Genomic DNA, 25,869 nt, shown 5'->3' on the forward strand with positions numbered 1-25,869 from the left:
TACTACGGTTACACAAGCAGGCCTAAATCACAGTATTGACATTTACGTCTTTCTTTCATGTGTGGTCAAACTAAACAGTCTACAGATACGAATTCTAATCTATACGTTTTAACATCACATTGTTCAAATGACTGAACTCTATGCATTTCTCTAATACATTCACAATATGCTTGTACATAGCTAACACTTCTATTGAAATTGATATAGATTATACAATTCTTAATACATTGCACACAAAATGCCTGAGTACACATTTGATTATATGCGGGTGCCGACTAACAGTGAATATAACGCACCCCTACAATTTTCAACCTTTTAAGCGCTACATCAAACCCTAAAAAACCCTCACCACCCCTACACTCCACCCATCTTTGAATCTTAAAAACACGTTTGTATGCCCGAACTCCAGTTATTACTGACCTCTACAAACCCATCATCACACTATACATTACCCATCCCTAAACCCAAAAACCCCACAGTAGTCCCAAACTCCACCCCGTTTTATGAAATTTTGGATTTTTCCTTAAAATTATCTTTTCTTTAAAATGCTTCTTTTAATTTTCGATTTTTTTGTATTTCCTTAAAATTGGTTTTCCATGATTTGGTTTCCTCCAAGGTGGTTTCTCAGTTTTCATTTTCCATTAATTCACTCACATCATGGTGTCACATGGAGTCTTGCAGAAACATCTCTCTTCTCAGACCTGCTAACCTATTTTTTTTTTGTTGTGGAGTTTCATATAGCGCTAACTAGACCCGGAGGTATCAGAGCGCTTTACATGAGCACCAGTTACGTTACATACAGACACATTAATTTTTGTTAGGCACGGGGACATTAAGTGATTTGCCCAGAATCACAGAATGTTGAGCGTCCCTGCCGAGACTCGAACCCAGTTCCGCAGCTCCGAGGTCGACCGCCCTAGCCGTTAGGCCACATTCTCTCCCATATAACTCCATTCACTTCACAAGAACTCCGGCACTGTCCAATCACTCTCTAAACCTAAGGAACCAAGATCACTGCCTTACCAACGTGAGTTACACGTGAGTTACATTATCTGATCTAAAAAATGTGTTCCTTGTACTGCATGTTCCTCGAATCTAATCCCTGTGGAATTCCTGAGCCGGGCAAGGCAGGGAAGGTTCAAGGTTCCATTGGCTCTTTAACAAAATGTTTATTGCTGTGATTTATAATATTGAGGATAAAGTTAACCTGACTGACCAGAGCACAGATCTGACTGTCTCTTCTTTCATTTGCTAACACCTAGATCTTGCACGGCTTCCAGACATATGCTTCCAGACTGCTTACCATACATACCTCTGTGGTCATACACATGCTTAAAGACTGCTTACCTTATGCACCTCTGTAGCCACACACATGCTTATAGACTGCTTACTGTACACATCTCTGTAGTCACACTCATGCTTGTAGGCTGCTTACCGGACACATCTCTGTAGTCATACACATGCTAACAGACTCATCACTGTACATACCTCTGTAGTCATACACATGCTTGAAGACTGCTTACTGTACGCATCTCTGTAGTCACACACATGCTTGTAGACTGCTTACCGTACATACCTCTGTAGTCATACACATGCTTGTAGACTGCTTACCGTACATACCTCTGTAGTCATACACATGCTTGTAGACTGCTTACCGTACATACCTCTGTAGTCACACACATGCTTGTAGACTGCTTACCGTACATACCTCTGTAGTCACACACATGCTTGTAGACTGTTTACCGTACATACCTCTGTAGTCACACACATGCTTGTAGACTGCTTACCGTACACATCACTGTGGTCACTCACTGGTCTTATGTTCAACACAACATGGACGTTTGTATCCCTCCTCTTGCCTCATGTTGAGCCAGTGTATTAATACTTCACAGCACTCTTTGTCACACTGGTGACCTGATAATATGTAATACAAGTTTGGCTGTCATTGTGGGTTGCCTTTAAAAAATAATTATGTCATTTTACACAAAGTACACAGGCTCTGAGATATGGGGCCTGAGATCTGGGTAGCAGATCTCAGGCACCAGCAGAGGTTAAAACCTAAGGATCTAATGAAAAATGACAAATATAGGCGATTCAATTTTGTAATCCAAACATTATATTGTTTTCACCCAAAAATCCTGTGTGTAATAATTTAGGTGAAAATATCTTTTACCACAATTCCATAATCTTTGCAGATCTAAAATGTATGTAGCCAACTTATGGTATGGCCAAGCAGGTAATCAATGAAAATACAGGGTTTTAAAGAATGAAAAATTGCATATTCCTACAGAGACCACAAAGAGCAAAAATAAGTGTTTATTCTGTTGTGTTATAATTTGTGTTTCTGGGTTTGGATCAATCCAATCGGAATTCCATATTCTTGCCCACTTTGTCGATTGGTACGGGAAGTCATGGGGAATCTGTGTTATGCCATTTTAGATGAGTGGGCATCTAATGTGTCCCACAGCCACGGGCGTGTATATTCTGTCTGCCTGACCTTAAGATGGCTGTTAAACATTCCCCCACCTCATTGATGGTCCGCATTGGAGTACAGGAACTACTGTGGGAGGCACGGAACGTGCTGCAGCACGGTCTGAGGAGCCAGCTGAACAAGCACCACGGAACAAGTACTGCCTTGATGTTTGAACTACGTTCAGGGTCAGCGGGAATGGTGCTGCAGATGGATCTATGACAATGCCCCCGTGCGGAAACCTTGAAGATTGGACTCACCACGGAGACCGAACAACATGGCCGATGCCCGGTGGAGCTGTTTAGGCAGCTATACACTAGTTAGGCTTTGGTTCACCCCCTCAGCCGTCCCCTACCCAGCCGGATATTGGACATCGTTTTTCCTAGTCTCCCCGTTGTGGTACCTTCCCTCCCCCGCCTCCTCCCTCCGCGATCCTGTGGCTACCTCCCCTCTCCAGCTTATGCGTTAATTTCTCTTGCTATTATCTAATCACTATTTTTCTCCTTTTGTTTATTCTTGGCTCCTGTAACTGTTGTAATTTTGTAACATGTAACTCGCTGATCCTCATGTAAAGCGCTCTGATACCTCCGGGTCTAGCCAGCGCTATATAAAACTCATAACTCATAATATTAGATTTGGAGCCATGAAAGGCCTATAAAATACTCAGTTGTCCACCTCGATGAAATGATTAGAGTATGAACATACAAAAATCACAGAATGATAAAGGTCCAGCCTAGTTGCACTCCTCAGAGCCAACCACCTGCCCCCCACATATCCACCTGGCCCCTACATGTCCACCTGGCCCCCACATATCCACCTGGCCCCCACATATTTTGAGCTTCGCAAGCTTTATCAATGAATCTGGATATTTACCAAAGTCTTGCCTGAAGGCTGATCTAGCTCATCTGCAACAAACATTTAGAGATCACATTTCTGAAGGAAGGCACGGCTGCTTATCACGGTGGCCATCTTTCATTATCTGGAGCACATCTACTCCACAAGGCTTACTACATTTCTAAGCCACTGTTTGAACGCTCAATTGCATTCCGATAAAAAAGGTGCCAAACTTTGACCTTTTTGGTAACATCTCGTCACTACAAGTTACACCACATTTTTATCGCCAAACGGCAAACTTGTATTCTGCCATATAAGCCATGATGAAGTTCTAAGAACTTGTGTGTTTTTTGGGGAATGAAACGTGTTGACTGTTTTTATGATCCATTATCGTTTTTTGAAATACAGGAAGAGAATAAAGAAAACACAACAGACTACATGTTTATTGTTGGGTGCACCTCCATTTGTTTCAATTTGCTGTGGGAATCTGTAACCAGAGGCACTAAAAGGTGACAGGTGCCGAAGTATTGTGCACAACCATCGTTATACGGCAGCAGGGATATAGTGAGGTGCAAACCAATAGGTTCGTCACCTTGTATCGTTTTTGGTTCAGAGATCATATAGGGTTGTTGTGGTATACAACTCCCATGTCTGTGTAGAGTAAATACTGTAGAAGAGCTGGGGTGATGCTGCAGTGGAGTGAGGGATGAGACTGAGGATGTACGGAATGAGATTTTAGCGTAGGAGTTGAGGGTGTTAGAGGGTGAAGGTGTGCTGGAGATCAGACGAAGCTGTGGTGAAGTTAGGGCTATACCTCAATGTTCAGTAAGGATGGCGACAGCCAGGTTTGACACAAGAACCGCTCTTGAAGTATCCAGCTGTTACAATTGATTCTTCTTGGTGCATTCCTCAGTGTATGTCTCCCACAACCACTCGGTTCCGAATGGCTTACCATGTTTGAGATGCTCCTCTAAATCTCCTCAAACATGTCTGTGTGCTTTTGCATGTATGAGTAAATAGACACTAAACACAGTAGAATGGGATTCGGGACAGGGGCTGCAATTTGGTGTGGAGATTGACGCAGAGCGTTATGTCAGAGATCAGCAGCTACGTCCTCTGTATCGGCACAGGGCCTACCTTGGGTACGCAGGAAACAGAGGAAGAGGACGCGGAGGAGACCGCGACTGGAGCTCTTCGCCTGGCTGCTAATTTGCGCTGTGCAGGTATTGAACCGTGCTTATGCACAATTCTGCCAGGAAGTCTCCTGTGCAGCAGACATCCCACAAATTCATCATTACCTGCACTGTATCCAGACTTCAGTGTTCAAGCATAACTTCGCCAAGACAGAATTCCTACTATTCACCAATAACAAGCAATCACCGGTCTACAGTTGGCTCTAGCTAAATGTGCCTGGACAGATTCAAACCCCAACTTTCATCTAGTGCCAAGTCACTCAGATTCACTCTGCATACCAAGCTCGCCCTCAAGGAACACAACACCAAGGAAAAAAATCCAAACAGCCTAGTACCAGCTCTATCTACTGATTAAAAGTGAATCCATTCATCCCAAAAAGTGACTGCCATTCAAGCCATTTTACTTTTATATCCAGATGGTGACACCAGCTTATTCCCTGGCCACCCTACTCCACATTGCCCCTTCCCCTTGAGGGCATCCTAAACGTCACAACAAGACTCCTCAAGGACCTAGAGAAATATGCCTACATCATCCCTAGCCTGACTGTACTCTACTGACTCTAACTTCCCGCCCGCACATCTGCGAAACCAGCTGCATCCTCTACAAATCCATTATGAACGGCACCCATAGCTAACTGTCTGATAACTGTCTGATCAGCTCACAAGCTACTGTGCCTCTCGGCACACCTGCAACCAGGAGACGATCTGAAAAAATGATAAAACAAGGCAACAGGCCTCCTCCGGCTATGCACCCAGGATCTGGAACATCCCTGTCTCTACCAGGACCGCCCCAGCCCTGTGCCAAATTAGTAAAGATCTGAAGACGCGCCTCTTCAAAGAACACTGCATTATAACGCAGTAACAGTCTTCCTCCGGGTACCCCTCCAAGAAACGTATTCACTGCATCTTTGCCTTTGAACCTGTATATTGCTCGCTATCCTTCAGCTAGGTTCTCACTACACAAATGCCTCATGTGCAGACAGTCCGACGTTAGCCATTGCCTTCTCGTTCTTTCCCCCCCCCCCCCCTCTCCTTAGGTTGGATGGGTAATAGGAGTCTGCCTTAAGGAGCTGACTGGCTTCTTCTGGGTCCTTTTGAGAAGAACTGCTCAATGAGCCGAAGAGCTCTATCTCCACTCTGCATGATTCCTGTCTCAGTCATCCTCTGAGGATTGTTGTTCATGGTAATAGTTCTGCCCAGAGTTTCCAGACAACAAAAATAACCTGACCTGGGTCAATCTTTAAGCAAGATGAGAGGAACGCAAAGCAACTGCGAGATCACCATCCCAACATTACCTCTACGTCCCTCGTCCTCGACCCAGTCATAACTAATGAGGTATTCCACATGGCAGGAAACAAAACAAGAAACGCTTTTAGGATCCACCCACCCTCCCGCCAGGGGCTATAAGCACACAGCCAACTAAAAGCACATCCTGACATACCAAGCAACAAAGGCCTGAACAGGGAGGGCGGGTGGGAAGTATGACTGGGTCGAGGACGAGTAGGACTAAGAGTAATGGGGATTACCGGTAAGTAATCATAGCATTTGTGCATGCACAGAAGGCATGCTATATTATCTACGCCTAGCACATGTGCACTCCTTCTGCTCCTGGGGCTCCCCCTGCACAGACATGAAGGAGGAAAGCCAATCTTCTGAGACGTGCACCAGGACAGCAGCAGAGTAACCATCCCAGGCGAAATATACCTCAGACAAGCACTTGAAAAACCAGCCCTTACCCGCCAAAGTGACCCGTGCTCACCTGCTTTTCCAGCAAGGGTGGTTTGTTGCTACTAGCTACAGTAAGTCATCTCCTGGCGTTGCTCTATAACACTTAAGCTTGGATCCTAATCCCGGCCGTTGTCCAAATTGTCCACCCCGGTCTTCCTCGCAAAGCACGGCCAATCAACCTCCCTTGCTAAGTAGACGCTGGTATCTAAAGTGTGGATCGGGACTCAAAACCTAGCAGGGGTCTTGAAACAGAGAAACTGAATGTGGAGACCAGGAAGGCACGTTTCAATAATGGTACGCACAACGAGTGAGAGGGACTAGCATTCTCTAAGAGGTCGCATCCACCTTGACAACAAAGAGGGTTGTGGAGTCAGGGTCATCTGCATCTACTGTTCTCTATAGATAAAGGTATTGTGCTGTAATCCTCCAGCAGCAACAAACAGAGAAATTAAAATGCTCTCGATTACTCCTTGGACAAGTGAAAGTTTTTGACTATGTTACAGCTTTTCAAGAGATATAGCATAGGAAACCTACATTAATTGAATCATTGCCTGAATATTTTTTTTAGAATGACATGAGAGCTGAGCAACATGGATATGGACACATGTTCCTGTTAAATCCAGTCATTGACACAATCTTACTTTATACCGAAAAGGCTGAGTATTTTGCCAGCCAAATGAAGTGGAACAAGCATTGGTAAAGCCAATAGGTTTGTCCAAGCACTCAAATGCAGACGGAAGATTACTTGCAAACAGCCAATATCATTAGGTAATAGATAAAAACTCCACTGGACTGAGGCAAGACATGATTTACAAAGTCTCTAGCCAATGCCTGCAGGAGGCTGGTTGAAGAAAACTAATGGTTGAAAAAGGGGTGTATACAAAGCACACACGTATATTTTTTGCAATAGTCGGTTTGATAGATTCAGGTGAAGATAGGCCTATCAGTTCAAATCATGAGCAATCAGCACAGAAAGAAAAATAATAGGTGCTTTTTCAGGGAGAGGATACAAATCTATTAAATAAGGCTGATTCTAGCCAAGCTGTATGGGTCTTGGTGACCTCTGAAGATGGTACAAAGGTGAGATGGCGAGGGATGTGCTGAAAGACACAGCAGCAAGGAAAGATATGTGTGGCTATTGCAGAGGAGTTGTGAGTGTGACCCAAACGATGGAGGCCTGAGCCAGACAATCACTGGAGGAGATAGCTGGGTAATGTGAGATGGGGAAGGTAACACATTGTACTAATCAGAGAGGTATTATAGGAAATTGATATTTGTGTACAGTTGGAAAAAAGAGCTATGGAGGGTTTTTAGGTATTGCATGAAACAGCTCATGCACTGTTGCTTATGAATCTCTTCTAAAGAAAAACAACTTAAAAACAGCTTAGAGTATGCCCATTACTTACAATATTTACCAATGGTTGGCTCCAAAGCACTCTTATTTCCTTGCTTCTCATTGATCAACTCCTCCTGCTTTCCCATTCTCTTTCTGCCTATGTCGGGTTCCATGGAGCATGGACCAAGTACAGCTTCATGTCTGCAGCCAGTGTCCTTCCACTGGCTGTGCACTTACAAAGATACTTATTTATTTACAGTGTATCACTCCATCAGAGTGCATCATTTTGCAGGCCTTCTCTACCCACCCCTCCAAACACCTTACATTCCATTGTTGCTTGCCCCCATCCCTCCCACTAACTCCATCCCATATCTGCTTGCCCCATTGTTGCTTGTCCCATCCCTCCCACTACCTCCCTCTCATTGCTGTTTGTCACCTCCATCCCCATTGCTTGCCCTGTCCACGATCCTCCTCCTCCTTCTGACCCTGTCGCTGATAGTCGCATTGTTGCTTGCATCCCCTGAGCGTAGCTTGAACCGTAGACCCCTATCACTCTCCTTTCGTGCTTGTCTCCTCCTGACCTCTGTTATTACTTGCCCCTTTCACACTACCCACTCCCGCCAGAAATAAGGGATATGGCAGCGTCATCACGCTTTTATTTTATTTACTTTTAAATATGTTGCACAGCAACCACACTGCTGTGCAACAAGGCAGAAAGTAAAGGAAATGTCACAATCACAATATTGATAGCAGAAACATTGGGTGACATGAGGTTCTAAAGAAGTGGTTTACAATGCATTGATCGTATATCATGCGGAAAGCATAGTGTGGCCCTATTTGGAACCTGATTTCTGTGATAACAAATATCAATAATATATAGTGATTTACATGCAGGCAGCCTCCACTCAGCAGATAAGAGGACAAACTCAGCTGGTTTGTACTTTTGTTGAATCCATTCATGGTTAACAGCAGCTCACAATGGGTCAATTCAATTTGTGAAGCAGATGTTTCATTATAAATTCACGTGTAAACAGTGTACTGCCAAAACCTCAATGAAAATAGGATCTGGGAGGTGCTATGGTCAAACAGAGTCTTACAGTGAGTGTTTATGAACGGCAACATAGGTTCGTAATTCTTTTCCTTAAATGTTTTTGTGTCCAGAAATGAGACATGGCCTCTTGATGAAACAGATTTGTAGCCCGGACACTTCCCAGGTAACTACAGTTGCTACTACAATTAGCTACTTTTAAAAGAAACTGACATGAACCCATACAGTCAATAATAGAAGACTACTGCTGAGCAGCCATAGTGACGTTGTGTCCTGTTGCTAACCTCCCGTCTAGCCTGTATTGCCCAGCAGAGATGAAAAGTGCACTGCGCAGGAAGATTTCCACCGACTTTGAAGCACATTGCTGTGCTCCACCAGCTGGGAGTAAATTTCCATGGAGGTGTGCAACATGCCAATCTGACCCTCCCTCCACCGCTGGCACCAAGAGCCAATGGAATATTACAGCTTCATCAGCCTGAAGAAGAACACCATTGTCCACTGAACAAAATGGCCCCCATACCCCACCCAGCACACTACACTTTAAAAAAATCTCCAGTGTGGCAACAAACTATATTCTGTTTACCATAAGCACTACGCTTCTTTGCATATCGTACTCCAAAATACAACTGAGCCCATTGACCATTTAATGGTCGCTGTGAGCATATAAACTCCGCCGGGGAGTATTAGGCATGTAAAGCACTTTAATGGGTTACGCTGTTGTAATATTCTCAAACACTTTTTCAAACACATCCTACAACCGCGGTGACTCACAACGACTGACTGTGATGGGACACGCTTTCAAATTGGTACAAAAAATGTTACCAAAAAAATAATAATAATAGTGCTGGCGCCAAGTCAGTGAGATAGCTTTGCAGCAAATTGCCCTCAAAGGATGCAGAAATCTGGTACTTGGCGAGTGATGCATTGGGCGAGTAATTACGGACTTCCATTCACTCCTGAATTATTCAATTTTCAACTAAATCCCTTTGCAAATCTACTAGGTGAAAGAAGGGAGGAACCTGACCACATGTGTATGATAATTACAGGCACATCATTAGGGAAGAAACGCTCGCCTGCCAGGCCTGAGTCCCAAGCTAAGATGGCGGCTCCCACCGCTGCGCTCCACTCTGAGAACACTGCAAAGGGTTTTAGCGGAGCCTTAAGGTGATTAAATACTTTCTCAGAAACGAAATACCTGTAGGAACAAGAAAGGCGTAAATACCGATAGATTAGGTAAATAATCAGAGCTGACACCACACTATCATTATCGTGCGCCTGGGTAGACTTTGTTGTGTGACGTGACGTTCTCACGCACTCCTTCAGATAAGGGAGGCGTGTAATCTTGTCGTCACTGTTCAGGTGTACTGTCCTCACTTCGAATCCCGGAAAGGTCACGGATGGCCTTTGGAAATGGGCAGCGTCCAAAAAAAGAATGAAAATTGTCATTCTGTAAATTTAACTTCCAGGAGAAGTCTTTCAAAGATTCAAAGACTGCTAGGACAGGAACGTCACATGTGTAAGGACAAGTATATTAGCGGGGTGCACTGAATGTACCGACTTTGGTCAACTAATCCCTCACAAACTGATGGATCTCCATAAATGAAAGTAGAACAAAGAAAGAAACTCTGGTATGTTTCCATGTTCTGCTCACATTACAACGCAAGAATAAAGCACCATCGAGACACTCGTTTTTCTATGAATTTAAGGAATATGAATCGGTAAAATATTATCGACACCAAACCATTGAGTGACTTAAGGGAACGCATTCCAGAAAAAATAAATATATATATATATATAGTCTGGACTGGTGAAACACTGTTCGTGCCTACCTCGAATAGAACACCCAACAAGCATGTTTGGTGCTCTTGGCAGGGAGGCGGCGGTCCACACAGGAGCCGGCCATCTTGTCCAGGTAAGGCAATGTCCCGCACGCTTACAGGGCCACAGACATCTTGAAAGGTAAAGACTGAAACTCTGAAGTTTTCCTAATTTACATGAGAGTACTCAAAATGTGTAAGCAATCCAAAAATGTGTACACATTTCCCTATACTAATTCCCCACTAATCCTGTTTGGGTTCCAGAGTAGCATGCTAAGTGCCAAAAAGCGCTTCAACACCTTACCGGGGTAGTAAGCGCTATATAAATGCAAACCCTTTCCCCTTCTATCCCTCTATTATCCTTTTTCAATCCAAATAACAAACTCGCAGGTCAACCGCTCAAATTCATTTCATATCTCCCTAGACTAATTCACCACTAATCCTCTTTGGGTTTCGGAGTAACGTGCTACTCAACGTCTCATCATGGGGTAGTAAGCACTATGAAAAGACAATTACAGTTACAAAGCCAGCTTAAATAAATGCCTGTTTTCTGTCTACATTTTAGCCCTGTAAGATAATACATTTTTATCAACCACATACTTTCAGCACATGAACTGCCTACTTGCAGGAGAGCTGGTCTTGGGTGCATAACTGGTGTGATGGTATGCCATAAAAATCTGAAAGTGACCAAGAAACCGCCTTAATTCACTAAATGTGTGTGTATGATAGTGCTTTTCAAGCTCCGCTATTGATGTACGCAGACTCCTTTGCTGGACCATGGCGATGGTCGAACGAGCTGGGAAGCTTCTCAATCACCTGTCACACTACCATTGCAAGGCAGGGCTTGCACAAGATCCCTGGCCATAGGTGCACAGCATCACAGCATCTATTATAGTTGGAGATATAGGCGGACAATAGGTTAATCCGCGTTAGAGGGGGTTAATGTCGCTGCGCACCACAAGAGCATCTTACAATGCATTACATCTGCTGGGGCAGGCGACGTCCTCAAAGCATCAGGTCACAGGCAAATTTATTCTTTTTTCGCACAGATTTCAGCTTGCAACGCTCCAACCTCCATCTAGTGACCCCTAGGAGGGTATTGTTCCTGCTGGACATGAAGTGGGGAGGAGTGGGGCCTGCTGGAGGACTGATCCTATCCCGGAGCGGAGGTTCACATCATACAGGATCCAGAGTCAAGCAGTCAAATGATGCCTTATTCAGAGGAGCCGAAACACCTGAGTTACTATAAGGTGCAGGTTCAAGGAGATGTGACTCAGCCAGAGTCCTTCTGGATAAATAGATGTCTTTCTCTAGATTCAATCACAAGACATGAGAGGTACCCTTACAAACGTAGGGGATAGGATCAGTTGCAAAAAGACAAAATGGTGTCCCCCACGTAACTCTTAGATTCCCGTGCACACTAGCCACTTTTCTATTCACTCCTCAATCGTACACACACTAAATTACTGGACCCATTCACTTGTGACAATGTTTACTTTATTACTGTTTTGACATTAATCCAAAAACACTATTCAAATCTTAAAAATACTGTGATTACAATTGAAAATGGGGCCTTGTCTTTTCTGGTGTCTAGTGTTTTGAGATTAGCATCCACTCAGCTTCCGGAATATTAGTTTTCCTCTCTTTTTAATTGTTAAACATATCACTCGACCAATATTTCTCATGTCCAGGTAGGCACATTTGCATTAAGTCCAGAAATGCAGGACTCTATTGTCCTAAGTGTCACTTTGATCTCCGAGCTGTGTCTCAATGGGATGTTACTGCCAATAAGGAAGTACCAGAGCACGCAAGAGGGAACCATAGAGTAAAGGGCTAGAGGGTTCATTCAGGACACCTCTCTATGATACTGATTAAGATTAGGTGCTTTGTGTTTTTCGGCGAAGAGAGCACGGCCTACTCTGACCATTAACGTTCCAATTAGTATTTCACTCGGGTGTCAGTCACACATACATTTTTCTCCTTTAATCTAATTATGATGCAGACAGGTCTCCGTTTAATTACGTCCCACAGATGGCATTATTTCCTCTGCTCGCCCGTATTATCAACTGACTGGACTTTAAGTAGGAACTAATACGGACCCGTAGATGGCTACTACATCTCACATACCTCAGAGGAGCGTGGAAACCCCACAGACATTCACCAAGCAGTACTCTGGCATTTCAGGCGCAGTACAGGATACTAGACAGCTCCCTTCTTAAGCAACAAATAGCACAACAAGATACTACCCATTTTTGCTCTGTACAAAACCAAATATGGCGTAGTATAGGCTACGAAAATCCCAATTACAGAGGAACACCATGGCTACTTGTGCGCCATCTATGTCCTTTCTACAATGTAACCTCCCCACAGGATTTGGTTTCTGCACAGGAGCAGGACTCAGTATTACTACCGTTGTTGTGTGTTACTTATATAAAATAACGTGGATTAAGGCAATAATCGCGCGCGACTAGGCAGCGAGATCCCTGCGAGGAGCGTGCGCCATCACAAAGCAGCATCCCGCGAGAGACGCCGTACGCGTGCACATCTCCTGTCCTGAAACGCCGAAAGAGGAGACGCCATGTGCGTACACATCGCCTGTCCGTGCGCACACATGGTTTGTCTCCCTTCGCTAGCTAAACCAACAACAATAGTCTCACCAAGGCGAAAGCAGGCCATGCGCTGCGTTCGCTAGGCGAGACCTAAAAAAGACATTATTGGTACTGGTGACCCATTACTGAACTGAGGGTAAGTGAGCGAGCAGTTTAAAGACAGAGGGGCATATGCACAAGCCCCTATTGCCACCACAACGTCACTTTTAACGACGTCGTGGTGGCGATAGGGGCTTAGCCTTATTTAAAAGGCAGCGTTAAGAGCCTTGTAAATAAGGCCCCCTTTCACGCAATGCTTAGTGTGAAAGGGGTGGGCATTGGGTGTTTTGTGGTGGGCGTTCCACCGCAACACCCATTGATTTTGACGCTGCCCCCTATTTACAAGGGCAGTGTAAATAGAAGGCAGCGCCAAAAGTAAGACCGACCAGGTAAAACCTGGTCTTAAGTTGGCAAAATGAGGTGAAATGCAATATTTCTCCTCGTTTTTACTTTTTCCATGTGAGCTGCCTTGTGCAGCACACATGGAAAAAGCAAAATGCCTTGGATTGTTTATGTACAGGAAGGTCCCTCTTTTTTTGAGCTCTTTCTGCAGTTGCGGTGGGAGATCGATCAATCTCTTTGGGTATCACTAGACTCCTAGAAGAACCGGATGCAGTAGCGTAAAGAGTAACAGAAATGATGTACTTGTCTTAAAACATACAATAAAGAATGAAATGACATGTTTTACACATGAATAAACTCAGGTTAATATTCTTGGTCAGTGTTGGTGCCTGTGCTGTCTTGTCTAGGCCTCCATGCGAAGCTTGCATAGTATTGTAGGGGTGTTTTCCATTGTCCCTGCCCTAGTAAATCTCCTCTGAGTAACTCATCAGGTGTATGGCACCTCATAACACAATAATATTTATCACTGCGCTGAGGTGAACTTTCAGAACATAAAAATGTTTGTTTGAAAAGTTGATCAGCAGTGATTGGCCCTGCTTTTTGCACCGCTCTGCGTGGCGTGACTGTAAATCTGGACCCAATTATAAGAACTGTAATCCTACATTGCCTCGGGGTCCATAGATAGAGTCGCTCGCCATACGTGCATAGGTGAATCTATGTGAAACCAAATCGTAATTTAATGTATACAAACAGCTAAATACAAAGCATAAGAGACAGATCCGCATAATGAGAACCAGATCTTGCTAGCCCCTTTCTGTGTGGAGATCAGTGTCTGAAAAGTCTCTGACACCTAGTGAGAACAATACTCAGTAACTTCCAGACTTTCATATTTTATTTGATACAGTGTTTACAACCAGACCCTCATTGGCTAGAGAAATGCCTTCCTGTTTCTGAGACTGTTGAAACAATATTCAGTCACTCCCAGCCTCTGCTTGTATAAAGATACTCTGCCAGGGTTTTTCCATACATCAGTGCTTAATTTGATCCAGTGGTTTCCGGTGCTCGGCACCAGCACTTAATTGCCAACACAGATGTTATGACAGTCTGCCACATGGTGGCGCTGTTTGTTTTATTTAGAGATGACTACAACAACAGTTTATTAATTCAAAATGCACCTAAAATAACTAATACCTTACACTCAAACCATTCGTATAGCTTTGGGCCTTTGAATAGTCGGAACTGCCACGCTTGCAGGAGTGTGATGGCTACCAGGTGTGCTTGTACTGTGACCAGCAGCGCTGGCAGGGGCAATGGGTGGTGCAAGCTGCAGTGGCCTCCCGATGAGGGCCCTCGCACCTATCTTTTTTTTACAAATTAATCACAGGATGCACCTTGATATTTGTCTTCATAATCACAGTCAGGGGCTTAGCGTCCGGGGTGGGGTGGGGGCGGTCGAGGGGAGGTCTGGGGTGTTAGGCCCCACTAATATCTAGTAAATAGTTAGGTACAGGTGTTTTCAGTCGGGTGTGGTCAGAAATCTGTCGGATTTCACCTTGGATTTTTGTCATACAACCTCTCTTTCTCACACACACTGTCTCTGTTTTAATGGTCTTAAAAAGTGTTGGTTATTTCACAAAATATTGTGGTTTTTATCCACTGCCCCTTTAACTCCCCTTCTTCACTGCTTCTCATAATGTATTTTAACAGGATATACCTGTATGTTTATTGGTAAACCTGAAGCTCACCCCCTACCAATCTTACTGACCAAGCTTCGTCCCTGATCTAGGTCTTTCCTCTAATGCTCTAAAATGTAGTTTAAGAACATTCAGGTGGTCACAGAGCTTTCCCGCGGTAAGTGACAGGGAGGCTGCCTAAGTGGGTTCCACTGCTCGGGGGGGAAGGCGCCACCTCACACTTTCTGGGTGGTAACATGCGCCTCCTGCCCATCCAGGCAAGAGTCTCACAAGCCGACATGCAAATTTCCCCCCTCAAAATGGTTGAAGAGCCCACCCACAAAAGAGTGCTCATCCTCGGGCACACCAAAGGGGATGGTCAAGGGGGAACAGTGTGCAGTCATGGAAGTGAGGAAACTAGCAGCAAGTCCACTGCTCACACACATGGGTTCCAGGACCCACAAAGGTATTCATTGAGATGCCCAACAGCATGGTAACAGCTGATCAGGGAAAAAGTTTTTCAGTGCTGGAAATATTGAAGGCACTTGTCTTTGAAACTGCTTCCATCAGTGCCTAGTTTATAATAGAATGAGTGCCCGGGGTCCAGAGTTTTGCTGAGTAGTGCCGCGGCCCAAAGTTTGCTGAAAAGCCCGCAGCTAGCGCTGTTGAATGTCACTGTGCCGAATACCAAGGCTGCTTAGTCTTGATTCCACTTCATGCATCTTTATTTTACAATTAGATCCACCACATCCCTTTATCTCACTCTTTCAGGTTCTTTTTCTTTCCTGGTTTCTCCCTTAGTTACTGTTTTTGTGTCGTTCTTTTCCTTCTCCTTTCCCTTTTTCATGATTTTCTGACTCTTGCTTTGGATCACAGTCTGATGAAGAAAACTAAGTGCTGCTCCCAAAAATGCATGCTGGTGGGCCCCACTGGCTCAAATTAAGCACTGGGTTCTGCTTCCCATGCTAGCGGGCATCCACAGCTCTGGGGTGAACAGGTGGATGGGATCACAGTCTCACAGGAGTCTGGGCTTTCAAAGCTGCTAACTACACACACCAGCAGCACAATTTTAGCCTGGTTTGCAGCAATCAGCTCCTATCACCTAAGCCCAGCTACCTCAAGCATTCTCTCCAGATTATTTTATTACTTTTAGCATTACCCAACAAAGACATTGGTGGTCTCAAATGAAGCCGTTGCATCTAGACCTACAAACTGAAATATGGCATGACAATGGGTTCAATTACTCCAAAGGCAATTTTGGAAAAAAGTGGCTAACTTCCAAGCTAGCTTTTCTCTAACACAGATGCAACATACAATGGCACATCAGAGCCACAGAGGAAGCCACCAAGACAGCAGAAGGCACCCTTAAGCTTGCCATCTTAACTTGATCCAAAATCAAAGTGGATCCTGACACAAAAGTAGCCTTAGAAGCAACATTACTTTCACGAGTACCACTAAGCGGAGTCCAAAAGGAGGCCCTCATAAATATACATTTATAAAGAGAACAAATAGTCCAGACTGTATTTTACAGTTCTGCATTTGTTGTGTGCGATTATTAAACCACCTCATTCCTGCTTTATTGTTAATACCATGAGCAAGGTGTCATCATTTTATGCTCACATTTGACAAAATGCAAGGCTATCATCCTGGAAATAGTTATCATTGGGTAGATTCTGAAACAATTGGCATGGATCATTGAAAACAACTGATGTCATCACTAATCCTACAAACGTACATCTATACCTATATGCCTCTTTGGTGTAATTTATGATAACAAGGCTAATGATACCTGGTGAAATGAATGCGACAGGTCTACTGTTGAAAAATTGTGTCAGCTTTAATTCTCAACAGTATAACATCCAAATGGGACCACTCCAATAAGAAATGCTGCCACAAGTAGGTGGATTGATGGCATCCACCATATAGACATGACTCATCAATCTTTAAACAATTTTACTAGAACTGTGCTGCAAAGTAAGACCCTCATGCCAACTCATGTTTGGAATGCCTATGCCTCTACCTGATCTCCCAGGTGTTCCTGAGTCTCAGAAGACGTGGACCTGTAGCAGTATGTTGCATGACCTGAGTGAGATCAGGGAAATATTGCTGGTGTGTCTCAATGCTCCTGAGGCTGTGGACCATATCACCCGGGTGCTGAGAGAATACATGACAGAATACCACTTGGTCCACTGTGTCAGTCTCCAGTTCAACCCATTGTCATTGAGGTGCAAGAACTGTGATGTTGCCACCCCAGCTTAGGACATGAAGAATAGTCCTGTTTACATTACCTGTATGAAACTGATCCAGATCAGGGCATACAAATTCTCCCTACTTCCACGGATAGAGTAATTTCACAGATACACGCACATACACTCATCATACACTTGGGCCCATTTCACTAACATACACTCAGATTACTCTATAAGTACCAACCATAGAGAGAAACCTCCTAAACACCCTGCATCTACACTGAGGTCAATGAGACCTAATTGACACTATCTTGAGTCATGATTTAAACAACAATAATTACAATAGAGTACTCAATAATTGACAAGAAATAACCACCAACACTGTATTTAAAATAATGGTACTTTATCTAAAATTAGTTCAAAGAAAAGTCAATCAAAAGTAAATCATTATTCTCATAGTTACCTATTCTAGCTAAATGTCATAAATGGGTCAGGACAGGTCTCTCAGTAGAAGTCTCCCAAGTCGCCGTCCTCACAGCATCGATCCTCACCAACGCAAGTTTGGGAAGAAGTGGCCTTACACCCTCTCTAGGCTAACAATACTTATAGAGAAACTTACAAAATAAAGTAACATAAAATATTCTGAATGTCCGTTGAACCGCTGAGCAGAGCGAGCAGGAAAGGATGTAGCATCGCTACATTTGGAAAATCTCCGCTCAGAAAAATCACAAAAATAAAAAGACGGAAGAAGGAAACTCGAGCTTGCAAATGTATCTTTTAAAAAATGTTCTTCCTCGGAACCATCACGAAGCCACCACTCTAATCACAAAGTTCATTGTGGCTCTCTTTCCCTCCAAGGTTACTTGGACGATTTCCCAGAGTCGCTGTCATTGCAGAAACTTTCAAACTCCAGCAGAAGCCATAGTCAGGTGACTTTCAACCAGGCCTCTCGTCATCTCATTTTACTCGAGCACAGGCTTTAAACGGCAGCCATTTTCTTTAAGGCCAAAACGAACCATCTTAATCGAAAGAAACACAAACAACATTACTACATCTTCGCAATGATTAAACAGTGTTAATTCCCACTAATACCCTTATGTGTATGTAATTAACTAGCCATCTGCAACATATTTAAGCATTAGTACACATTATTTCAAAAGCGTTTTGTGCTTTAAAACAAACAGCACTTAGCAACATTCATTTAATAAAACCTGCATATTATTATTAAGCAACATATATGCATTCCCACGTGTAATCTCTCTTGTTAATCATGTTGATTAGTCAGAATTTTCACACAAAACAAATAATTACTGATTACGAATTAGTATTTTAAGTCAACACATATAGACAAAACCGGAGCTTCAAAACCCAATAAATTTTCAACAGAAAACTCTGCTCCAGCAAAACCTCATCATGTGGCTGCCCCTGGTCAACCGACCTTTGATGCTACCCAGCTTCCAGCTCACCCTATTGCTCAAGCACCCTTGGCATGCATCTCAAATGTCCAGGCATCAGCATCCGCCCTCACACCAGGTGCTTCTGACCACTTGATTCATGAGAGTCACTGCCACTTTTCCTGCCCGGCTTTCCAGCACACCATCCCAGGATCTGCTCATCCTTCCTGGACCTCTGTGCGGCCAACCTATAAGTAACCACCCCCTCTGTAAATTGCGGAAATAGTCATTGTCCCCAAAGTGGCACATGCACATCATTATCCAGATCAACTAGACCCGTCTATGGTTATTGCAGTTTCTCAGCTCCATTGATCCTCACATAGGTGACAATTTATTTATTTATAAAGTTTTATATAGCGCGACCTTGATCCCGAAGGATATCAGAGCGCTTTACAGTTTGAGGGAAACAGATCAGTACATGAGTCAAAAAGGGAATAGACATTGGCATTGAATCAAATAGTGCACAAATAAAAGAACAATTATAAACCTGGTATAGGCGAGGAAGGGCGGGTCGCTGAAATATAGTGACAAGGGGAGCAACTACAATAGTAAAATACAAGATTGACCACCAATATTGTAGTATGTCCGAAGCCATTAGAGCTGACAATCATTCCTCTTGGTAAGGTAAGAACTTATTCATGAAGAATCTTTTTGCTTCCCGTTTGAAAGCAACCTTGGAGGAGATTCTACGGATTTCTGGTGGAAGAGAGTTCCAGATTTTTGGTGCAGATCCCGAGAAGGCTCGTTGGCATGTTCACTCTTTGCGGAAGATCTGGTGTTTTAGGAGGAGGGACTTAGCACTCCTCAACGGTCTACCCCCTCCGGATAGTTCTAGCTTTTGCGCAAGGTAGTTATGGGTTTTGAAGTGGAGGGCTTTGTGCGCTAAGCAGGCAATCTTTAGTTGAATTCTAGCTTTGTAGGGCAGCCAGTTTAGAGATTTTAGGACTGGGGAGATGTGGGCATTTCGCTTGGTGCCCGTTATCAATCTGGCCGCAGCGTTCAATGATGCCTTTAGAGGGGCCAAAGTGTATTTGGGGAGGCCAAATAGCGTGGCACTGCCATAGTCAAGCCTCTGTAAAACAAGCGCTTGAAATCTGCTTGAGGTAGGAAAGGTTTGAGATTCCTGAGTGTTCTTAGAAGATGGTTAGCTCCCTTTGCTAATATGAGTCTTCATATTCAGACGTTTGTCCAGGGTGATTCCTAAAGATTTAGCTAATCCAATAGTGTGGGGGAAGCATTTGAAGTCTGTGAGTTGGTTCATCCAGAGGTCAATATTCAGAGTGTATTTCGGGGGAGAAATGAGGAGGAATTCTGTTTTGGAGGTGTTCAGCAGGAGGTGGTTCTCGGTTAGCCAATTTTGAGTAGTCAGTAGGGTGGAATTGAGTGAAGTAATGTACAATGAGAGATAATCCTTGTGAAACTCGCAGCTCATTGACTGGTTGCATAATCTAAAGAAATGTGAACTTCCAGAGCTGAAATGATTCAGATCCCGCCTTTGTTTCGTATAAACCTGGATGACGTCATATTTCCTACTTAATCATACAAAGTACTCCCTTGATACCTTAATTGTATTCCACGATTATTGTTCTAGATGGATCCTGATCGAACAGTGATGGGAAATCCCTATATGAAGCTACGAGTAGTACGCCACTGGGAAGTGGGAAAGGAGGCAAGTCCTTTTTGTTTTATATACCCTCACACACCCTAGTGGTGTCATGCTTCATCATCGGGAACTCATACATCCACACAATTCAGGCTTCACTCCGTACCCCAATGTGGGAGAGGTTGTGCTCCTCGTGGGACCTCACGTTTAATAAGGGTAGCCCTGTAGTCACACTCTATTGCGTAATTGTTGTAAAGATCAGCATATTGTCACGTTTGTGTATGAAACTAAAGTAATAAATGAGAGAGAAAAAAGCAAAACACCATGTTAATGTTAGCGATATTTCTCCTCTAATTAGAAGAGCCATACACTCACCTCTATTCAGCCAACAAGATCCCTGTTACTCATGCCTCCAAGGGTCCTGTCCCGTGGTGAAACCTATTTGATGTGGGTCCCGCCGGCTCTTTGCAATGTGAGACCGGAGAGAGCTGGTTAAGACAGTCCATGTTCGCTAGTCACTCGATGAAAAATGTGTATGTTGTAACACATTGTAATATGATCTGCAATAGTCTGAGTAGTTTACCCGCAACAGTACTGACGCAAAAATGCAATGTATATTTGGAAATACTGCTATTATTTAATTTTTGTTTTCTGACACTTTGTTATGTTATGTACCATGAGCAAATGGGATTTTTTTTTAAAAGACCAATAAAGATATTTATACAAAAAAAAAGACGGTCCATGTTCGCGCCGGAGGGGCTTAGTTAGACACTCCTACTTCCGGGGTCGCGTGCATATTGCGTATCGCGGCTCCCGGGATTGATGGGAAATGTAGTCAATTGTATTCTCTGTATGTTCCTTATCGGAATGCCGCAACATCATGTGTTGGCCCATGGTAAAACAATTTGGTGCAGCTTTTATTTCTGTAATGGCTATAAAAGCTGAAATGAGTATATTATAAAAAAACGATTTAATTAAAAACCGGGTCAAAGTGTATGTTGGCGAAGGTGGGGGTGGGGATCATGTCATGTATTGACCCCTGATGATACAACGCAATCCCGTTATTTATTTTTGCCATGGGTATACAATCTGAAATGCGCATATTTTTAGGAAAACCAAGTCAAAGTCAATGTTAGGGAAGCAGGGGTGGATCTGCACATCTCCACATTTATGCGCATATCGTAGACAAACCGGCAGTGTATCAGGATCACTGAGAATCACCAGATGATATTAGGGGGTCATAAAACTCTATGAATGGTGGTCTAGAAGCAGTTTTTACCATGGACAATTGGGTCGAGGCAGAGACCATGCCTATAGCATATAGTCTAATGTTCCTAGCCACAACATGTGTGCCATTCTAGTCAAATAGTTGAGTGCAGAGGAAGGATGCTGCACCTTGTGTTATCACCTATGACCACATGACCTAAGTTCCAAAGGTCACAGGGCAACTTCATTAGACAGATAAGGATATTAAAGCTTGTTCTGATCACTTTCTCCTATTAAGTTGGTTCCACGGTATGGAGTCATTCAATCCAGAAATATGGGTCTTTAATCGATATACCCATCGTTGTTCTCGTTCCAGAAGTACTTTAGTAAGGTCACCGTCTCCCTTGACTTTTTCAATAACGGTCCACCACATATCCTTGTCGATGTGTTTCATCTCAACATAATGTGATGTCAACTTTGTTGCTGAGATTGCCATTCTTATGGTGCTCCTATGTTCACTTATGGGCACCTTTACTTTCCTCCCCGTCATGCCATGTTGGCATGGGCATTTGATCAATTATACTACTTTGTCGCTGTTATAATTGGTATGTGACCGTTGTTCCCATACATGGTGCATTCCGAGGTCAATCTCTTTCGTATGGTCTATGAAGGGGCATGCCACGCGAGATCCACACGGGTAATGGTCCGTTACTGGTGGGTTATTCCAAAGTGTAGGTTGGTGAGTTATTTTGGATCTCTGAAAGTTGGTGTGTATCAGTGTGTCTCTGAGACTCCTGTTTCTCCTAAAAGAAAACATTGGTTTATCGAACGTAAGTTTATTCGATGTCAGGACCGACCACTTCTTATTGATAATTTTCTGGATTTCGTTAGAGGAGGCATTATATGTTGTGACACATATAAGTGTGTCTTTCTCTTCTTTTGTGTGGGATTCGAGAAGAGCCTCTCTAGGTATATTCTGCGATCTTTTTCTTGCTTTCTCAATAATCTTTTTTGGGTATGCCCTTTTTTCCAATTTTTTGGACAGCGTTTCTGCTTCTGCTTTGTAGTCTTTAAGATCAGCGCAGTTCCTGCGAATGCGCAGGAACTGCCCAATCGGTAGATTTTCTCTTAAAGCGTGTGGGTGCGCACTATCAAAGCGTAACAGACTATTTTTGTCAGTAGGTTTGGTGTAAAGGGAGCTAACCAACCTTCCATCCTTAGCATTGATTTGGAATGAGACTTGTTCACTGCTGAAAGTCATTGTGAATTTCAAATGTGGATTGAGCTGGTTCAATCAACCATGGAAATTCTCAAGCGAGGTTGCGTCACCTTCCCAGATGACCACGATATCATTGATGTATCGTAACCGCTTACCGATGTTATTAGAGTAAGGGTTGGTGGGCCAAATGTGTTGTTCTTCTAATTGGCCCACATACACATACGCTATGCTGGGCGCAAAGGTGCTGCCCATCGATGTTCTGTGGACCTGTAGATATAGCTGGTCTTCAAAACTGAAGAAATTTTCTGTGAGTGCTAAACACATCAGTGTGATCACCCAGCTCACAGGGGCGTTCCAGACCCAATTCTCCTGTTTCAAAAGGTCTTCTATGACACAAATACTTTCTTCTTGCGGAATGCTGGTATATAGCGCTTCTACATCCAGGCAAACCATGATGTTGTGTGCTGGATTATATGCGACATCTGTCAGAAGATTGAGTAGGTGTCCTGTACATATGACCTAATACGTGTGACGAGAGGGCAGAGGAACCAATCAGTGTTCTTGGAAAGGGGTTCTAAAAGAGACCTTATACCGGACACAATAGGTCTGCCGGGTGGTGGTATTTTACCCTTGTGTATTTTAGGTATCGTATAAAACAACGCTATTCTAGGGTCATCAGGATTAAGGAACTCATGTTCCTTTTTAGTGATCCAGTCTTGATCTAGTGCTTCAGTGGTCAATGTACTTATTGTTTTTTTGAGGAGGGCTGTCGGGTCTCTCATGATTCTTTTATAGTAGTTAGTGTCTGCCAAAAGGTTCATGCAAGCTGTTCTGTATGCCGTGGTGCTCTGGATGACTGTGGCACCCCCTCTTGTCAGCTGGCTTGATAATGATGTTTGTTCTATTGCTTAAAGTTTTCAAGGCCTCTCTCTCTTTTTTGCTGAGATTGTCATAAGTGCCTCTTCTGGGTTGTAATTCTTCGATTTCCTTTGATACGCCCTCTTCAAAGGCGATCAGCTCTGGGGGCATCAAAGATGTAGGTGGAAATAAATTGGATTTCAGGCGTAGGGTGGTATGGGTGTGGTCATCAGCTGGCTTCTCTTTTTCCATGAAGAATGTTTTTATGCGAATTTTGCGAAAAAATTCCCTTAATTCACAGCGTATCTGGAATTTATCCAGATATGCAGTGGGTACAAATCCCAATCCCTTATCAAGGATGGAAACTTCTTCCGTACTCAGGATGCAGTCTGTCAGGTTCACCACTAATCCGTGTTGTGCTGGTGCTCGCTTGTGGCACCTTGGTCATGCTACGGGTACTCACTGGTGTGCTTTCGTCTTGCCACTGTACCTCTTTGTTTGTGTTGTTTCTTCTGCCACATCTCCCTCTTCTCCCACCCTGTCCTAAAAAACGATTTTGTAGTTGGGTTGGAAGAAGGGTGCTGCTTGGTAGTGTGGTGGTCCATGGAACTGTGGAGGTCCTTGAAATGGAACTGGACCAAAGGGACAAGGCCAAGGGAACACCTTGGGGGGTGGATAACCTTGATTGAAGTTCCCTCTTCTGGATCTTCTTGGTCTGCCTCTCCAGCTCCTATTCAAACCATCACTGAACCATCTGTCCTGTTCTGATTCTGAGTTAGTTGAATCTCCCTGGTATGAAGATCCTGATTCTGAGTTGTCTGGATTTTTATAGTCATCTTTTATATGGGGTACACTTTTTCATGAGCAAATTTCTTTAAATCTTTCTGTAATTTATTTACCTTGCTTTGCATCAGAAAGTCTTTGTGTTCCCCGATTTATTTATTCACCTCCTGCAATTTTTTCTTGAAGAGGGTGATTTTTATTTCTGTCATAAGTGCGTCTTCGCTAGTTTTGATTTTAACCAGGATGGCTTCTGAGAGACATTTTGCGGTGTTTATAATGAGGATCAACCAATCGCGTGTACATCGCCACGCGATCAGTGACCATTCATTTTTAAAAAGTGGATCATCAAGGAAAATTCTAGGGTTGTTGGTAACTAGAAGGCCTCTAGGTGCCGCATTTGCTTGTAGGTACTCCATCAAAATGGCATGTTTTAGTTCTTTCAGCTCATCCCAGTTTTGTGCCTAACTGAGACTCTGATTTATGTTTGTATCTGGAAACAGTGATGGGGCGGCCAAAATGGCAGATGCCATATCATCTGAGTACCCTATGCCAAGTGTCTCAGACGTGGTGAGTGATCCTGGTGTACTCATAGTGAAGGTCCAGTGAAAGAAAAGTTGGCCGGTGATAGTGCAGAGTGTAGTGGGTGAGGAACTATGACATTCACAAGTGGTCTGACAGTTTTTGGGTTCAGAATTCTGATCAAATATATGGGACGCCCCACAGCTGTGTGCTGCTCAATACGTAATACACAGAGCTAAACCCTCATTACCAGAAGGGCCAAACACTTCTCTAAGAACTCCCTGAAATATGGTTGAGCTCACCCTGACTTCTAGGTGTCAGGGTGACCCGATGATGAAGCATGACACACTAGGGTGTGTGAGGGTATATAAAACAAAAAAGACTTGCCTCCTTTCCCACTTCCCAGTGGCGTACTACTCATAGCTTCATATAGGGATCTCCCATCACTGTTTGATCAGGATCCATCTAGAACAATAATCATGGAATACGATTAAGTTATCAGGGGAATACTTTGTGTGATTAAGTGTTCTAACACGGGAGGGTGTACTCCCTCTTGAAAGTTCCTCTCGGCCCTTCTGGTAACGAGGGTTTTCCTCTGTGTATGTCATATTTTCTACACCTTATGTGACTTAAGGGCCTACCCGTCAATGGATGACGAAGATTCATACATTGATACTGATAAATACATATATATGTATTTTTATCATCATTAAATCAATCATTCAATCATGGGTTTGTGGAGCGCAGCTACTCACCTGAAAGGGTCTCAAGGCGCTGGGGGTAAGGGGGATGCCCAGCTCCTTGATGTTCATGGTGCTTTGTCAAAGAGCCAGGTCTTGAGGTCCTTCAAGAACTTGAGGAGTGTTGGTGTCTTTCGGAGGTGGAGAGGGAGGGAGTTCCATGCCTTGGCCGCGAGGAGGAAGAAGGAGCGTCCTCCAGTTCTGGTCTT

The sequence above is a fragment of the Triturus cristatus genome, chromosome 6, assembly GCF_964204655.1.
Source record: "Triturus cristatus chromosome 6, aTriCri1.1, whole genome shotgun sequence".
Classification (NCBI taxonomy): domain Eukaryota; kingdom Metazoa; phylum Chordata; class Amphibia; order Caudata; family Salamandridae; genus Triturus; species Triturus cristatus.